This window comes from Macrosteles quadrilineatus, unplaced genomic scaffold, assembly GCF_028750875.1.
Source record: "Macrosteles quadrilineatus isolate MER2022 unplaced genomic scaffold, UCM_ALF_1.0 Scaffold_4__1_contigs__length_99947679, whole genome shotgun sequence".
In the NCBI taxonomy this organism is placed as follows: Eukaryota; Metazoa; Arthropoda; class Insecta; order Hemiptera; family Cicadellidae; genus Macrosteles; species Macrosteles quadrilineatus.
Genome location: NW_026542597.1, coordinates 97435740 through 97451323, shown reverse-complemented (window position 1 = coordinate 97451323; position 15584 = coordinate 97435740).

Here is a 15584-nt window from a genome sequence, read left to right as displayed (position 1 = left end):
CACTCATTTCGAGGTCATTGCCCAACCCCAGAATTATAACAAAATAAACTAAACACAGTAATTTGGAAACATATTTCATTTGTATTTTATTTAGCCTGAAATCAGCCATAAGGAAATGCATCCTAAAAGATGAGCACTTTATGAGTAGGAGCATAGATAAAACATGAGTGTGTTTTATCCATGGTAGGAGCTAATGATTATAAGTTCCACGATTGATCAACATCATGTTTATCATGTTTAATGTTTATTTATTGTTCTCTTCACTCCCTTTACTTATACGTCTACGATCAGTTTGCCACCTCTAGAGAATTGATTGATTGTCTAGGGATGATTGTTTTCTGGCGTTTGAAAATGAGTTCTATATTTAACATTAAGATCCTGAATTTATATTAGGCCTTGTTTGTGACTTAATATACATTTTTTACTTCAACAGCAAATATAAAATTAACTCGCAGAAATTTACTTAGTTCGATGTCACTGATTTTTGTAGATAGGGCCCCCAAATGTCCCCAAAATGTCACTGATTTTTCAAATAGCTTACTGGTAGACACCCTGAACATACACGTCGGGATGTAAACAAAGCTTAACTAGCGTTCAGCAGTCCCAGGGAGAAAATTTAGAAATCAACGTCATTTAGGAAATTATAGAATCAACGTCCCATGGGCTAGCTCAAATCGGCCCACCATGCTCCATATACCAATGCATTGTTCCCTGATGGTCAAGTGCCTCCGGCTGGAGTTGCCTTTTCCATTATGTTCTTATGGTAGCTAGAAGGGCCCGAAATCCTTGGCCCTCCAATGTGTTACGAGATGATTGCATTGTATTTCAACAAAAGTTATAACCCGTTGAAAGTTCTCAATTAATTTATATCGCAGTTTATTGAATAATATCAACCAAATAACCTATCAAGTAATTACAAATATAATTTACTGTTTATTTTGGGTGGACCCGGCCCACTTGGCCCTTATGGAAGCGCTGCCACTGCGAATACAACTAAACCAATTTGATATTGTTGTAGTTCTTAAAAATTGTGTCAGTTCCATACAAAATTTCATGTAAATCGGTCATCGGCCACACATTTTATACATTTTTACATGTCTGATGGTAATTTAAATATCTAGTGCACTGTGCTATTAGAAATTTTCTTTGTAGTTTTGTAATTATTTTCCAAGGGAGTCCATGGAGGCTAATGGCCATCTTGGATTTGCCCGCCATAAGAGCACTGTTAATTTTGTTAACTTCAAACAGCCAAAAATACCAAAGGGATTGTAATTGGAATATCTAGTGCACTGTGTGATTACAAATTTTCTTCCTACTGTTGTAATTGTTTTATGAGTTGTATCGTCTAGGCTCCAAAGGCTCTTAACCCTTTCATCTATCATTTTAGGGCTCCTCCACCATGCCCTAGGTTTAATTCATTATGCAGAACATTAAGCCTACCTGTATTTTAACTCCAAATTATAGCCTACTAATGATAACAATAATAATTTATAAATAAAAAAAGCTTTTTAAAATACCATGTTTTTTAAACGAACCAAAAAGTAGGAAATAATTTATAAATATGTAGAGAGAAAACAATACTGCAAGATTTAAAACAAAAACCTGGGGTGCATGCAATAGCTAATTCACTATTATCATCTACACTTATTGATTGCATAGCCCCACGTTTTTTGTTTTAAATCTTGCAGTATTTTTTCTCTCTACATTACAAATTATTTTCTACTTTTTAGTTTTTAGTGTGTAAATATATTAAATCTATTTTATATAGCCTGTTAATACATAACCAACCTTTTACTTTCTCCCCCTATACCATAGTATATGGAGAAAGTATTGTTTTCGTCAAAATTTTCGAGTTTGAGTTTTGAGTGGATATAATCGTTTTGGGTCCCCCTGGACCCAAAAAAGTGGTTTTCGAAGTGATGTCTGTGTGTGTGTGTGTGTGTGTGTGTGTGTCTGTGTGTCTGTGTGTCTGGATGTGTACAGAGCTAGGGACTACACCTGTGGTCCGATTTCGATGAAATTTGGTATGTAGGTTCTAATCCATGGTATCTCCAGGCGTTTTTTTAATTTTTTTGAAATTTTGATTTTTGATAAATTTGATGAACGATTTTGATAAAAATTTAGTATGTTGTAGCCCTTTAAATTCTGAACAAAATGGTACAAATCCCATTTCTGTAAAAATTACGGATCAAAAGTTATGGTAAATTATGTTATTTTCCCATAAAAACCCCATAAAGTAACAAAAAATAGGATTTTAGAAAAAAATCCGGTTTTATTTTAACATAGTATGTTATGGTCCTTAAAGTTTTGATAGTTTTTTCATTTAAAAAATTTTTTATTTTTAATGGGAATTTTCCCATAAAACCCCATAAAATAACGGAAAAATCGGATTTTCTCAAAAACGGCCCGAACGATTTTGATAAAATTGTTGTATGTTATAGTCCTTTATTTTCTGGACAAAATGGTACAAATCCCATTTCTGTAAAAATTATGGTTCAAAAGTTATTGTAAATTATGTTATTTTCCCATAAAACCCCATAAAATAACGGAAAAATAGGATTTTCCCAAAAACGGCCCCAACGATTTTGATAAAAATTTTGTATGTTATAGTCCTTTATATTCTGAACAAAATGGTACAAATCCCATTTCTGTAATAATAATGGTTCAAAAGTTATTGTAAATTATGTTATTTTCCCATAAAAACCCCATAAAATAACGGAAAAATCGGCTTTTCACAAAAATGGCCCGAACGATTTTGATAAAAATTTAGTATGTAGTCCTTTAAATTCTGAACAAAATTGTACTAAAATCCCATTTCGATATATTTACTCTCACCATACACATGATAAAGGTTGTTGACAAACTTATGGGAGAAAGTATGTGTCAGAATGCTGATACCGTTTATTTTAACTGTAATCAGTTGTTGTTGCTACTATTCTCATAATCCTAAAACTTTTGAATCTCTCGGGAGCAGAACCTGTACCTGTTAATCTCTGCTCTTTAAACAAACAAACTGTCAAATTAAAGTATTTACAGCTGACTTCAATTGATATATTAACATTCTTCCAAAATGTAAAAATTGAAAATGTGGAAGTCCGTGGGCCGTAGCCCAAGGGAAATATGAAAATAAAATGATATAATATTGCATTGTCATCCATTTGTGAGCTATGTTTCAAGTATCAAGTCTGTAGCTCATTGGGAAGTTAGTTTAAAATCGATTGCAAAATTCGTACCGAACAGACAAGAAAGCAAGCTAATAAAAACGTAAAAAAAAATTTAATTTGTTTTAGCCGTAATGTGTAACGGTTGCAAAACGGCCAATGACTGGAGAGTCAAAAGGATTAAGAGTCTAGCATTGAAGATTTTCTATAATACATCCTCTTTTTTTAGTAACTGTTACAAGTTATGTTTAGAATAAATTAAACTGTGTTTGTGTAGTAGATATTTATAAACTAAGGTGTATCACCATGTCCACCCAAAAAAAGCCATTATGATATTTGTACCAATTGACAAACTATAGGCCTACATGGGCTTTTAACAAACATTTGTAAGAGACACATGATTATTATCGGTATTAAATGTTTAAATCAAATTATTTGTATCATTACCTCTCAAACATTCGTAGAGAGAGCATATAAGATGGTGCAAAATTACGCTTTTCTCATCTTTTCAGCATGATTCTGAGAAGTGGTAGAGTAGTTGGCAGACAAACATGTTAGATTTTACAATTTTTAAAAACTTGTATTAGATAAAATAAAAAAAAAATATTTTACATGTCAAGAGTAAAATTTGTATTTTCTCAGTCTTTATGGAGTGCATCAGTAGACAATATTCCTTGAAAACTGGGGTACAGATAAATAGTCTGTTTTTATTTGACATTGCATTATTTAAATCTTGTGTCAAGGCTTAGTTTTGGGCACTAAGACATAGGGAGTATTCCTACAGTATGAAGGACTAAGTTTCTCAATGCATCGTGCAACTGCTCAGCATGGTTTCTATCGTTGTGAGATCGGTTTATCGTATACTAGCTGTACCCGCGGGCTTTGCCCGATTTAACTTCATAAGTGAGCTCACTCGCATGGCTCAATCACGTCCTGGTTGAAGTTCGTTCGCTACGCTCACTCACTTTTAGGTTGGAGCTCGTTCGCTGCACTCACTTGCCTTCAGGTTAGCTCGTTCGCTACGCTAACTCGCCTCCAGGTTGAAGTTCGTTCGCTACGCTCACTCACCTTCTGGTTGCAAATTAGCTGTTGTCATAAATTTAAAAGAAATAATAGTGCTGCACCCTGTTGGTAATCCTTGTAACTTTAATGCTATTGAACATCATAGAACAGAACCAACTTGTTTAATTGAAACAGCTGTTAAGATTCATTAATTCCATTTAAATATGATGGGAAACTCCAGAGCCACTGGGGCGGAGCCCGAGAGTCCGATCAGAATAAAAACAGCTTAGTTTTCCTATTTAATGCCTAAAGAATCAATGTACCAAATTTCAGCCTCCTAGGTAAACGGGAAGTAAGAGAATTAGTGATGAGTGAGTGAGTCAGTCAGTGAGGGCTTTGCCTTTTATATATATAGACAAACACAAAAATTGGAAGGCAAGCTGCAGACAAATTAAAAGTTTGCAATCTTTTTTGCAGTGTGTATAGTCAGCCACACAACCATAAAATAACTTCCGAGTTCCTACTATTTCAACAATTAACTCTCTCAGGCCCGGACTGGGACCATTTGGGGCCCTCAGCTACATGCTGTGAAGGGGCCCTCTACGGGAGGATTATTTTTTATTAGGTTCTTGTACACGAGTTTCTCCTCACTATTTTGGAATTTTTTTATGAAGGAAGAAATTTAGCTAGGTATTTATAAAATATTAGGGCATTTACTTGGCCTATTATTTATTATTAAAATCAACTTTATTACCTACTAGCTGTGTACCCGTTCTACGCACGGGGATCTTATAGTATTCAGTTGAAACCTTCTTATATAGGTTGAAACCTTCTTATAATTATGAGGACTAATAATAAGAATAACTTTGTTCCAGAGCTATTGGCTTTGACAAAGAACAGCAGTTGGTTTGCATATTTTCAGATATGCTGGCCAAACACATTTTATGTTGTTTGTTGTTGTTCCGTATCGGTATGACAATCAATAAAAGGTTAAATTACCTGTGTCCGCCGGTCGATCCTAATGTATCCTATTACAGCATTTCCTATTATGCATTTTGGCAAAATTAAATCGCCATCATCAGTCCTAATATAAGGTCTTGAGCTTCCCCATTAGGTGCGTCTTGGAGTTTTTTAAACACATACACAAACTGTACACTTATACACATGACGAATAAAACATAAATACACGGTAGGCCTACTTTTATTTTTACTATGGACATGTAGACGCGCGTCGGTCGTGTGCCGAGTCTCGACTGAAAACACTCATTTAAAAAATGTAAGTTTCCCTATCATATACAACACTGATTCAAGGTCTTTTCCGTAGTTATCAAAACTCAAGAACAATTTTATACACAAAGAATTTCTATTTTCATTTACGGTTACCCTACAAATTATTGCACATGCAATTAATTAAATCCGTTATGTAAGGATAAACGTTTTTAATCTTACTTGGTTTGGATTTGCTTTCAAAACGTGATCGGAATTGGTTACGGTATTTCAATTTTTCAATTTCAATTTTCAATTTCTTTATTCATTGAGAAGTATACATAATACAGCATTTGAATAGTGTCAAAGATTACAATTATTAAAATATAAAATACAGATTAAAAATAAATCTTAAACTAAAAAATACATCTCCCCATACAGATGCCTTCTTAATATCTAGTATTCTTGAGGGAGGTGGAAAAATTCTTCTTGAGAATAAATTGCCATGTTTATTAAGAAATCTTTTAGTTTTGTTTTAAACTTTTTTGGATCTTTTTCATTTCTAATTCCTCCGGGGATATGTTTAAAAAAACTTTTACCAGCAAATGATGGCTTTTTTTCATAAAACTGTAATCTGTGCCTATTTTGCAAAATCTGATTTTTTTTCTCGTTTCATATCGGTGAACCGGTAGATTGGATACATCGGATGAGGTTTTATTTTAAAAAATTAAAATTGAATCATAAATATATTGCCCATAAACAGTTAGTATGTTTAGCTGTTTAAAGTGCTCTTTTGCCGAGACATCAGAATTTATTTGCAAACAACATTCAATGTAAACATATCAGTGACAGCTACAAGAAATAATCTTGATTCGAACAGCTGTTCGTTATTTCATAGATGAATATGTGATAAACATTGGGAGAAAACTTTACAAAAAATCGCACAAAATTGGGTTTTTATACGTCCGTCATTTTATTTACAAAGTAGAGACGCCATATTTGAATGGCTAAAGACAATCTCGCCAACCCAGTGAATACATTAAAATGATTTGGAACTTAACAGGTACTCTCGTTTTTCAGGAGAAGGCCGCGTAAAATGGCTCTTGGGCAGTGACAGACAGGAAGACAGACAGACAGACAGAAATTTAGATGAGACTTGTTTCGGTTTCTTTAATGTATAAAACGTAAAAATAACCTAAAAGTTTATGATTCTGAGCAATGTACAGACAAAACTCTAATTTTATTTATATAGATTTATTAAAATACAAAAATTAAATTATTTTTAGGACACTACAACAACGCAATGCACACTGTAGAAGTGTCAATATAAGTGTTATAACGTAGTTCAAATTAAAGTGTAGTATTATTCACACCAAAGTTAATAAATTGTGTCAACATTATTTGTGTGGTAATAATCACAAAGATACTTTTACTTACTTGATACTTGGTGATCTCCCACTGGTAGCGCAGCTGCGCCGTGGTCGTCAGTTTTTTTGGCCTATTTTTCTTTTAAATATTCTTCAACAGAATAATATGGCCTCTTCAATAGATATTCTTTAAATTTCCTCTTGAATTCATCTTGATCTTCAATGCTTTTTATATTTAGAGGGATCAAGTTGTAGATTAAGCTTGATAAAAACTTTGGTCCGTCCTTTACTAAACTTGAGTTGACTTGATTTAGATGAATGTTGTTTTTTTGCCTTGTTGAGTAGTTGTGAATTGTATTGTTTTGTGGAAACGTGTTCGGGTTCTTCTTAACTATTAGTGCAGATTCCAATATAAATATTGCTGGCACCGTAAGGACTTTTGCTTCAACAAAAAGGGTTTTACAATGGGCAAGGTATGGAGCATTATAAATTGTTCTTATTATTCTTTTTTGAAGAAGTAGTATTCTGCTTGCGAGAGGACCGTTTCCCCAGAATAAGATTCCGTAGTTGACAATACTTTGAAAGCAACCAAAGTAAATTTTCATTAAAACATCATTATCAACAATTGACTTAAGCCTACGGACCATATGGCACACAGCTGTTAATCTGGGCGAAATTTGTTGGATATGATCCTGCCATTTAAGATTGTCACTGATGGTTAGGCCTAAATACTTTATGTGATTGTCAATTTTGATACTGGTGCCTTCAAGTTTGAGTAATGGTGAGTTATCTGGGATTTTCCTGTTGTGGAATTTAAGAGCTTTGGTTTTTCCTTTATTTAAAATCAGCTTGTTGTCCTTACACCAATTGTTCATTTGGTTTAACCCATCTTGAGCTTTGTGCCTAAGCATCTGTTCGTCTCTGTCCTGCACCAGGTGGCTAACATCGTCTGCAAATAGCCAAATCTTTCCTATTGAGACAGATTCAGGTAGGTCGTTCACGAACAGCAAGAACAGTACAGGGCCTAGGTTGGAACCTTGCGGTACACCGGTGTTTACAGGAGATGAGGTGGCCGATCGATAATGGCGACTTAAACCATCTTGCCCAGAATACCTGACACTAACAATTTGTTTCCTGTCTTTCAAATAAGATGCTACCCAATTTAAGGCTTTACCTTTAATGCCGATAGCCATTAACTTTTTTATAAGAATATCATGGGAAATGAGGTCAAATGCTTTGGTCATATCATAGAAAATACAGAGCTGCTCGCCAACAATATCAAGATTATCATAGATATTTATTAGTAGATTAAATATTGCATCAGTTGTACATTTGTTTTTTCTAAAACCATATTGATCAGGATTCAATACCTGATTATCTTCCAAATAAGGGAACAATCTCTTTAAGAATATGATTTCAAAGATCTTTGAAAAAACACTTTGTACTGCTACTGGCCTGTAGTTCTTAACTATGTCTTTTTCATTGTTCTTATATATAGGTACAACCTTTGATGTTTTTATTTTGTTGGGGAAAATGCCCTGTGAAAACGACTTATTTATTATTTTTGTTAGTGGCTTAACTATGATATCTTTACATGATTTAAGAAGGCTACAAGGAATTTCATCCACACCAGCGCTACTCTTTCTGCTAACTTTATCTATTACGCTCAGTACTTCTTTCTCATTTGTAGGCCATAAATGGAAATCACCTTCATCGGGGACTTGGTTTGGGTCTATATCTATCTTAATCGCTGGACCCGCCAGCTTGTCAATCTCAGAAATAAAGTAATTGTTAAAAATATTTGCTATAGTACTCGGGTGAGTAACAAGCTCGTCATCAAACTTAAGACCTATATTACAACTATTTACATTGTCATCACATGTCAAGTTTCGAATAATTGCCCATGATTCTTTACTAATATTCTTAGCATTGTCAATCTTTGACTTGTAGAATTGTTTCTTTGCTCTGCTAAGAAGATCGGAATGTAGACGCTTAGCATTATTGTATTCTAATTTACTATTTACATTAGGCCTATTTACATTTCTTGTTCGCCAGTACAGATCTATGAGTTTTTCTTGCGAATCAGTGACCTCTGGGGTAATCCACTTGACATGAGAATCGTCCTTACTATTATAAATTGCTTTAGGAAAACATATATCAAATAGATAAACAAAACAGGAATAGAATTCATCAAACGCATCGTTTGTGTTAGCAGTTGCGTCTAGGGTTTGCACCAAATGGGTTTTGAGAAGATGTTCAAATGTAGAGATGTTAGGCTTTGTTAATTTTCGCTTCTCAACTTTTTTCTTGATTTTATGGCAACTCAAATTTAAATTAAAAACAACTATACAGTGATCTGATAAGAGAGGTGGTAGAATAACAGTTGAATAAAGCTGGTTTTGGAGATCGGTGATTAAGTAGTCAAGCTGGCTATGTTTGTTTGAGGTTTGATCGATTCTTGTATAATGTTTAAAGGTGACATGTAGGTTACTTGAACTGAGTACATCATTTAAGCAGTCCTTCTCAAAGGTATTTTCCAAATTGTCTATGTTCAGATCACCACAAACTACCAAAGGCAGATCACAGAAACTCTTCTTAACCGTACTGATGGTATCTTCTAACAGTTCAATGAAATTGTAGAAGTTTGATTTATATGGCGGTCTATAGACATTTAATAAAATAAATTTAAAATCTTTACACTTAACAATAGCCCCACAGCATTCAAAAATTTCTTCAACTGACAGTGTGCTCAAAATGCTGATAGGACTACTTTTAATTGAACTATTTGCATGGTTAAAGATTGCAACACCTCCTCCCATTTTACTTTCTCTACAATAATCAGATACCTTAGAATAATTTTCTATTTTGAAGTGTTTACTTTTATCTTTGTTAAGCCATGTTTCTGCCACACAAACCATGTCATAAGTGTTATCCTGAAGTAGTGCCTCTAACAGGTGAACTTTATTAAAAATGGATCTTATGTTCAAAAATAACATTTTTAACTTTTTAGGGTTTTTTCCTGATGACTCTATTCCCCCATACAAATCAGAGCCAATTATTCTTCCCCCGGTTTCTTAGTGTCAATCATTGGCGTATCGCTAATAGGCCTAGGCCTAGACACATTTCTCTTAGATACCAAGAAATTGTTAAAAAATATGCCTTCAGGCCAGTTTTCACAGTCCATTACTACATTAGAATACTGAATTGGGAAGCCTACCTTAAAAGACTTGTAGCCAGGATACTTTGTTCGGAGTTCTTCACAGATTACATTTTTTCCATCACACAATGATTTTATATATTCCTCAACATTTTCTCTACTTGTAGTTGTTTCAAATCTTGATGCAAATAGCCACTTGGTCCTACTGACAGCACCCAATTGGGACCCATCCACCTTCTTAGTACCTATCATAGGCTTAAAACTTGCTTTGGTCCTCGATAGGGCTAGGCCTATTTGCTTCACGTTATGTTGATGGTTTCTAGTCTTCTTGTGGTAACGCTGGGTTATAAAATCGTCACCAGTGTCCTTTTGTACATCATTAAGTTTTGAATTTGACATAGAAGCAACACTTGCATAAGTTAACCTATTTTCCGTTGATGGATCTCCATCTAACACTTTGTCATCTTCCTCACAGTTACTATATTCACTATTTTCTGTTTCAATGCCGCCATTTTCTATTTCTGTGCCGACGCCAGCTGCGTCGTCTGTGAGATTTGAAGAAGTGTCGATGACAGTACTACCAACACCATTTTTTTCATTTCCCTCCTTAATTTGTAGACCGTTGCCCCCAATAGGTTTGCTCAATTTTGTTGAGATAATTTTCTTTCCCTGATTTCTGGTAACACTGGTCGTGCTTTGTTTTTTTCCTTGATCGTGCATGACATCATGGATGACGTATTGCTGACGTTGATTTTGGATGACGTATGATTGATGTGTGACCTCCGGTGCGTCATTAGTTTCATTACTTTTTAGCCTACAATCATCGTTAAATATATGGTTTATCTTTTCCCTTAATTCTACGTTGCTCTTAGTTATTTCGCTAAGAATGTTAAAGATTTTTCCTACACTCTCAATGAGATTGCAATAATCGTCAATACTTAAATTGTAGGTTTTCAGTTTGTCTAACCTTACATGGCAGTCCTTGCAAATCCAACTGATTTTACCGTCAGATCCTCGAATTGCTTGATAGTCGTCAATTCCTAGCCCCACACATTCGTAGTGGAACATTTTCATGCACATGCCATCACACTGAGTACCCGGATAACTTTTATTTATCGTTTTATTACACTCGCTACATGGATTGCGAACTGATCTCGACGCCATCTTGAACCGGAAAAGAGATTTTAGGTATTTGAAAAATAATACTAACAAGACAAAGACTGTATAATCAGTAGACATAGTTAACAACAAAAATATTTAACTATAAATACACATAACATGAGTCATAACACATGGAATATTCACAAAAATTACACACACTTAATAAGCACCGTCTACAAGCTGAACTTTAGTCACAAACGCATACACACATAGGCCAAAAATCGTGTAACACAAGTAACCAAATTAAACGATGTAATCATAAACAATAACTCGTCCCATAGTTATATAACCGAACAGTAAAGCAAAAATCACAAAAATAATCCTAAAAAAATAGGAACAAAATTTCGTTGGGACACTAGTGATCAGAGTCACCAACATGAACTAGACACAAAATAAGACCTTCAAAATTTACAAGAAAGTCAAATACCCACGCCGCAGCAAACCTGCCGACTAAGCGAATTTCCATTTGTTTGAATTGATTTTCAGTTAAATATTTTAATAACATTTTAGGTTTAACGAGTACCTAGGTTTGCTGCTACAAGGAAACTAAAAAAGTGTGTTTTTGTGTAAAATATTGATAGCTTAGTACAAAATAAATAAATTTGCCAAGTTTGATTAAAATATATTCATAAACAAGCAAACTACAACATTAGACAATAGGCCTATTCTCCATAAGAATAACATGGGAATTTTAAATTTACTATTTTTTTAATTTTCTTTGTTACTAATAATCGAACAAAAATACTTTTATATACTAAATTATTTGTTTTTTTAAGCTCTTTAAAAATGTCTAAAGAGAAATTGGGAAATTTTGTGTTTTAAGGGTCAAAAGTGAGAAAAACCAATTTTTACCCCATAAAACCCCCCGTAAAGCCCCGTTTCCATGGTCCGATCGTGCTGGTTCGCGAATTCATTCAAGTTTATCCCGCTTTACACCTTCAAACCAAATTTCATCAAAATCGGACAAAAATTACTCAAGTTATTGCGTTCACGGACGTATATATATATATATATATATATATATATATACATATATAAAAATTTGAACGAATAGTGTTTTTGGCCTCTGGGGACATCAAAATGAAAAAGTAAATCGGTCCCGGGTCTAGGTCTTACCGTGCCACCTACGCTAATAGCTACTTCCCTATAGGGAAATTCGCTAAAAGCCCACTTTTGTTGGTTAGTTTATGGTTGTATTTACCAGTAAAAATTATTCTGCTGAGTCTGACAAAATTGGCTTATATCTTTAGTTAGGCTTAGTAGCCGAGATTAATTTTTACTAACTAAAATAATAAACTTTAAAAAATCTGGCTCCAAATTAATATGGGGATGGAATGCCTAGTTAATAGTCAAAGCTATTATGTTCTTAATAAAAGTATGAATCTATATAAATAAAATTAGAGTTAGTCTGTACATTGCTCAGAATCATACATTTTTAGGTTATTTTGACGGTTTATACATTAAAGAAGCCGAAACAAGTCTCATCTAAATTTCTGTCCGTCTGTAACACTCAAGATGGCATTTTACGTAATCTTCTCCAGGAAAACGAGAGTACCCATCAAGATCCAAGTCATTTTAATGTATTCACTGGATTGGCGAGAGTGTCTTTAGCCATTAAAATATGGCCTCACTACTTTGTAAATAAAATTACGGACGTTCAAAAATGCAGTTTTGTGCGATTTTTGTCAAGTTTTCGTCCAATTTTTATCACATAATCATCTATGAAATAACGAACAGCTGTTCGGATCAAGATTATTTTTTCTAGCTGTCACTGATATGCCACTCATTGACGGCGCTTCAGTGGCGGTTGTGTAAAGTGTAAAGTAAAAAATCACAACTGCAGTGGGTGATTGTAACAGAGGTTTACGGATGATGCTAAACTCGATTTTCCAAAGTGTCACTTTCTATTCCTAACATTGACTATACATAGTCAATAGTTAATAGTTCCTACTCACCGTGTGATGCAATCGCTGGATCATACAGCCAATAGGCCCATAGCCCATCTCTTGGGTACGTACCCTTACCCAATTATTTATAACAACCTTTTCGACGATGATCCTTGATACCGGTACTTTTCCCTAGAATACACGGCCTACCTAGGTACTTAAGAAATAAAATTACAAACGTCCAAAAACCCAACGTTGTGTGATTTTTGTCACATTTCCTTCTAATGTTAATAGATATACCAAATATAAAGTCAATGATACCAATCATTGTTTAGAGAATACGTAATCTATTAAATAACAGAAAGTTGTTGTATAAGGTTGTTTTTTTTCAAACTGACACCGACAAGTTTACAGTTGTTTACAAATAAAGCAATTAATGGGAAATAAACTTTGATTGGCGATAACTTTTTACGAGAAAATCCAAAACCAATAGATCAATAACCTTGATTAACGCATATAATTGGTCGGATGTACTATAGTTCTTAACTGTAAACGTTGGTTTTTGGTACGGTACTGGTTCTTTTCCTTTGAACCGTTGGTAGCAGCAAGAATCATTTTTACGTACCAACACATCACTGTAATTTAGGCCTACAAATTAGTTATCGTTGGTGTTGCACCTTATTTATTACAGGCGTATTCAATTTTATTGGTGTCTTAACTGTATAAGATTTGCTTTTTCTGTCTGGATTCCAAAATGTTAGTTTACGCTAAGGAAACGATAACGCATTTTAGTAGAACATTTATTCGGCAAACCATCATGAATTATTCAAACGCTTTGTGTATGTAATGTTGTTTATGTATCAATAGTTCGTGGCCTATTTTGGTAATTTTTATTATAAATTACCAAACTAAATCGTCTATAGTACTGTACTTCATTTCATAAAGCAAACCGATTCATATAGCATTTCGACAGAATTTCGGGTCATCTTCGGTCCAAGGAAATATAAATTGTTATGATAAAATTTTATGACATTAACAAATATTTGAAATACTAATTTTATATGTACTTTGTTATTCTTAAAGCGTAGCAAATTCCCTAATTAAGTTCTGTATTTTTGTGTGTATGTCTGTTGGTAACTCATTAATGTCCTTATTTCACAGTGTTTCACGGAAAGGACAAGAGCACCTTGATAATGAAAATGTCAACCCGAATAAAGTGTTAAATTGTGAGGTTGAGGTAGTACCTTAAATACTTTTAACCATTGTGGAAAGTAACTTTCAATTATAGGCTTACCTTAGGGCTATGCCTTATAGATCTATAAAGCATTTTTTAGTTTAATCATTGGATTTAACATATGGACCAACAAGATCTGGGTGACATTTAATTGCAAATCATTAGTTTTGGCATAGATAAAACATACTCCCTTAGTAGATTTCTCATCCTTATGGAACAGCTGAAGACAATTTTATTGTTAGTTCATGTACGGTTTATGTAGAGGTCGTGTTTTGTTTACAATTTGTTTCCCGTTATTACAGCCATTTAAAACCTCGTTTAACCAAATAATACGATCTAATCATAAACAATAACTTGTCCCCTAGCTATATAACCAAACAGTAAAGCACAAATCAAGAAATTAACCCTAAAATAATGGAAACAAAGTTTCATCGACACTAGCGCCTTTGTGTCACGTACATGAACTAGACACGAAAAACGTGCTTCAAAATTTCAAAATTTGTGCTGAGTAATCGGCTGATATGAAAGAACATCACTCTGTCGTTGTCTGCTATCCACAACACAAGTCACTGCGCAGACGATGTATTACACTACAACAACATATCAACTAACAATAGGCTACATACAGTAGGTTGTATGCCTTTATATATAAACAACAAGATACAAACAGTTGTTAAACACAGTTCACAGTTCTCTAGTTTGGAAAATGTAAACAAAACATTGCTAAGAACATTTGATAATTTCTAAGAAGTAACAACATTTTCTTGTAATTTGCGAAAGAGCCGGGGGCCCTCCGCGATCGCCGACCTAGCCAGTCCGGGCCTGAACTCTCTAGGATATAATCTTGAAAACTTCAAAATGTCAGTTTAGATATTAGGTTATTTAACTGAGAACTGAGTAGGCCTGATATGTAGAGCCATTCAGCGTGTATTGTGCAACTCTAGCTGTGATGTTTGTATGTCCAGGCTCCGTAACTGCCCTGGGTGTGGCTGGACCTCATGGAGATGATTGTACGACTTTGCTACTGCTTGTTAGAGGATGTCTTTCCCCACCACAACGGAGGATAAGACTCCTCTGATCTTGTGAGTAGCACTTTTATTCTATTAGCACTATTATTATTAATGTGTGTTGAAGTTAAAATGAATGTATTTCATAATCAGTCTAAGACTATTTTTGGACTGAATGTAACTCTAATTGACTCACTCATGTTCTCCAGTTAACACACAGTGTGGGATAAAGTGGTATCTGGGTAGAGCAGTGTAGGGTACAGTGGCTACTGGATAGAGTAGCATGATACAGGATACAGGTAGCATAGAAATGCTGCAAAATGACACCTCTTTAATCTTTTCTTTTCAGCATAGTTATGAGAAGTGAGTAGGATATTTACCTGAATAATGAGTTGGATTTTAC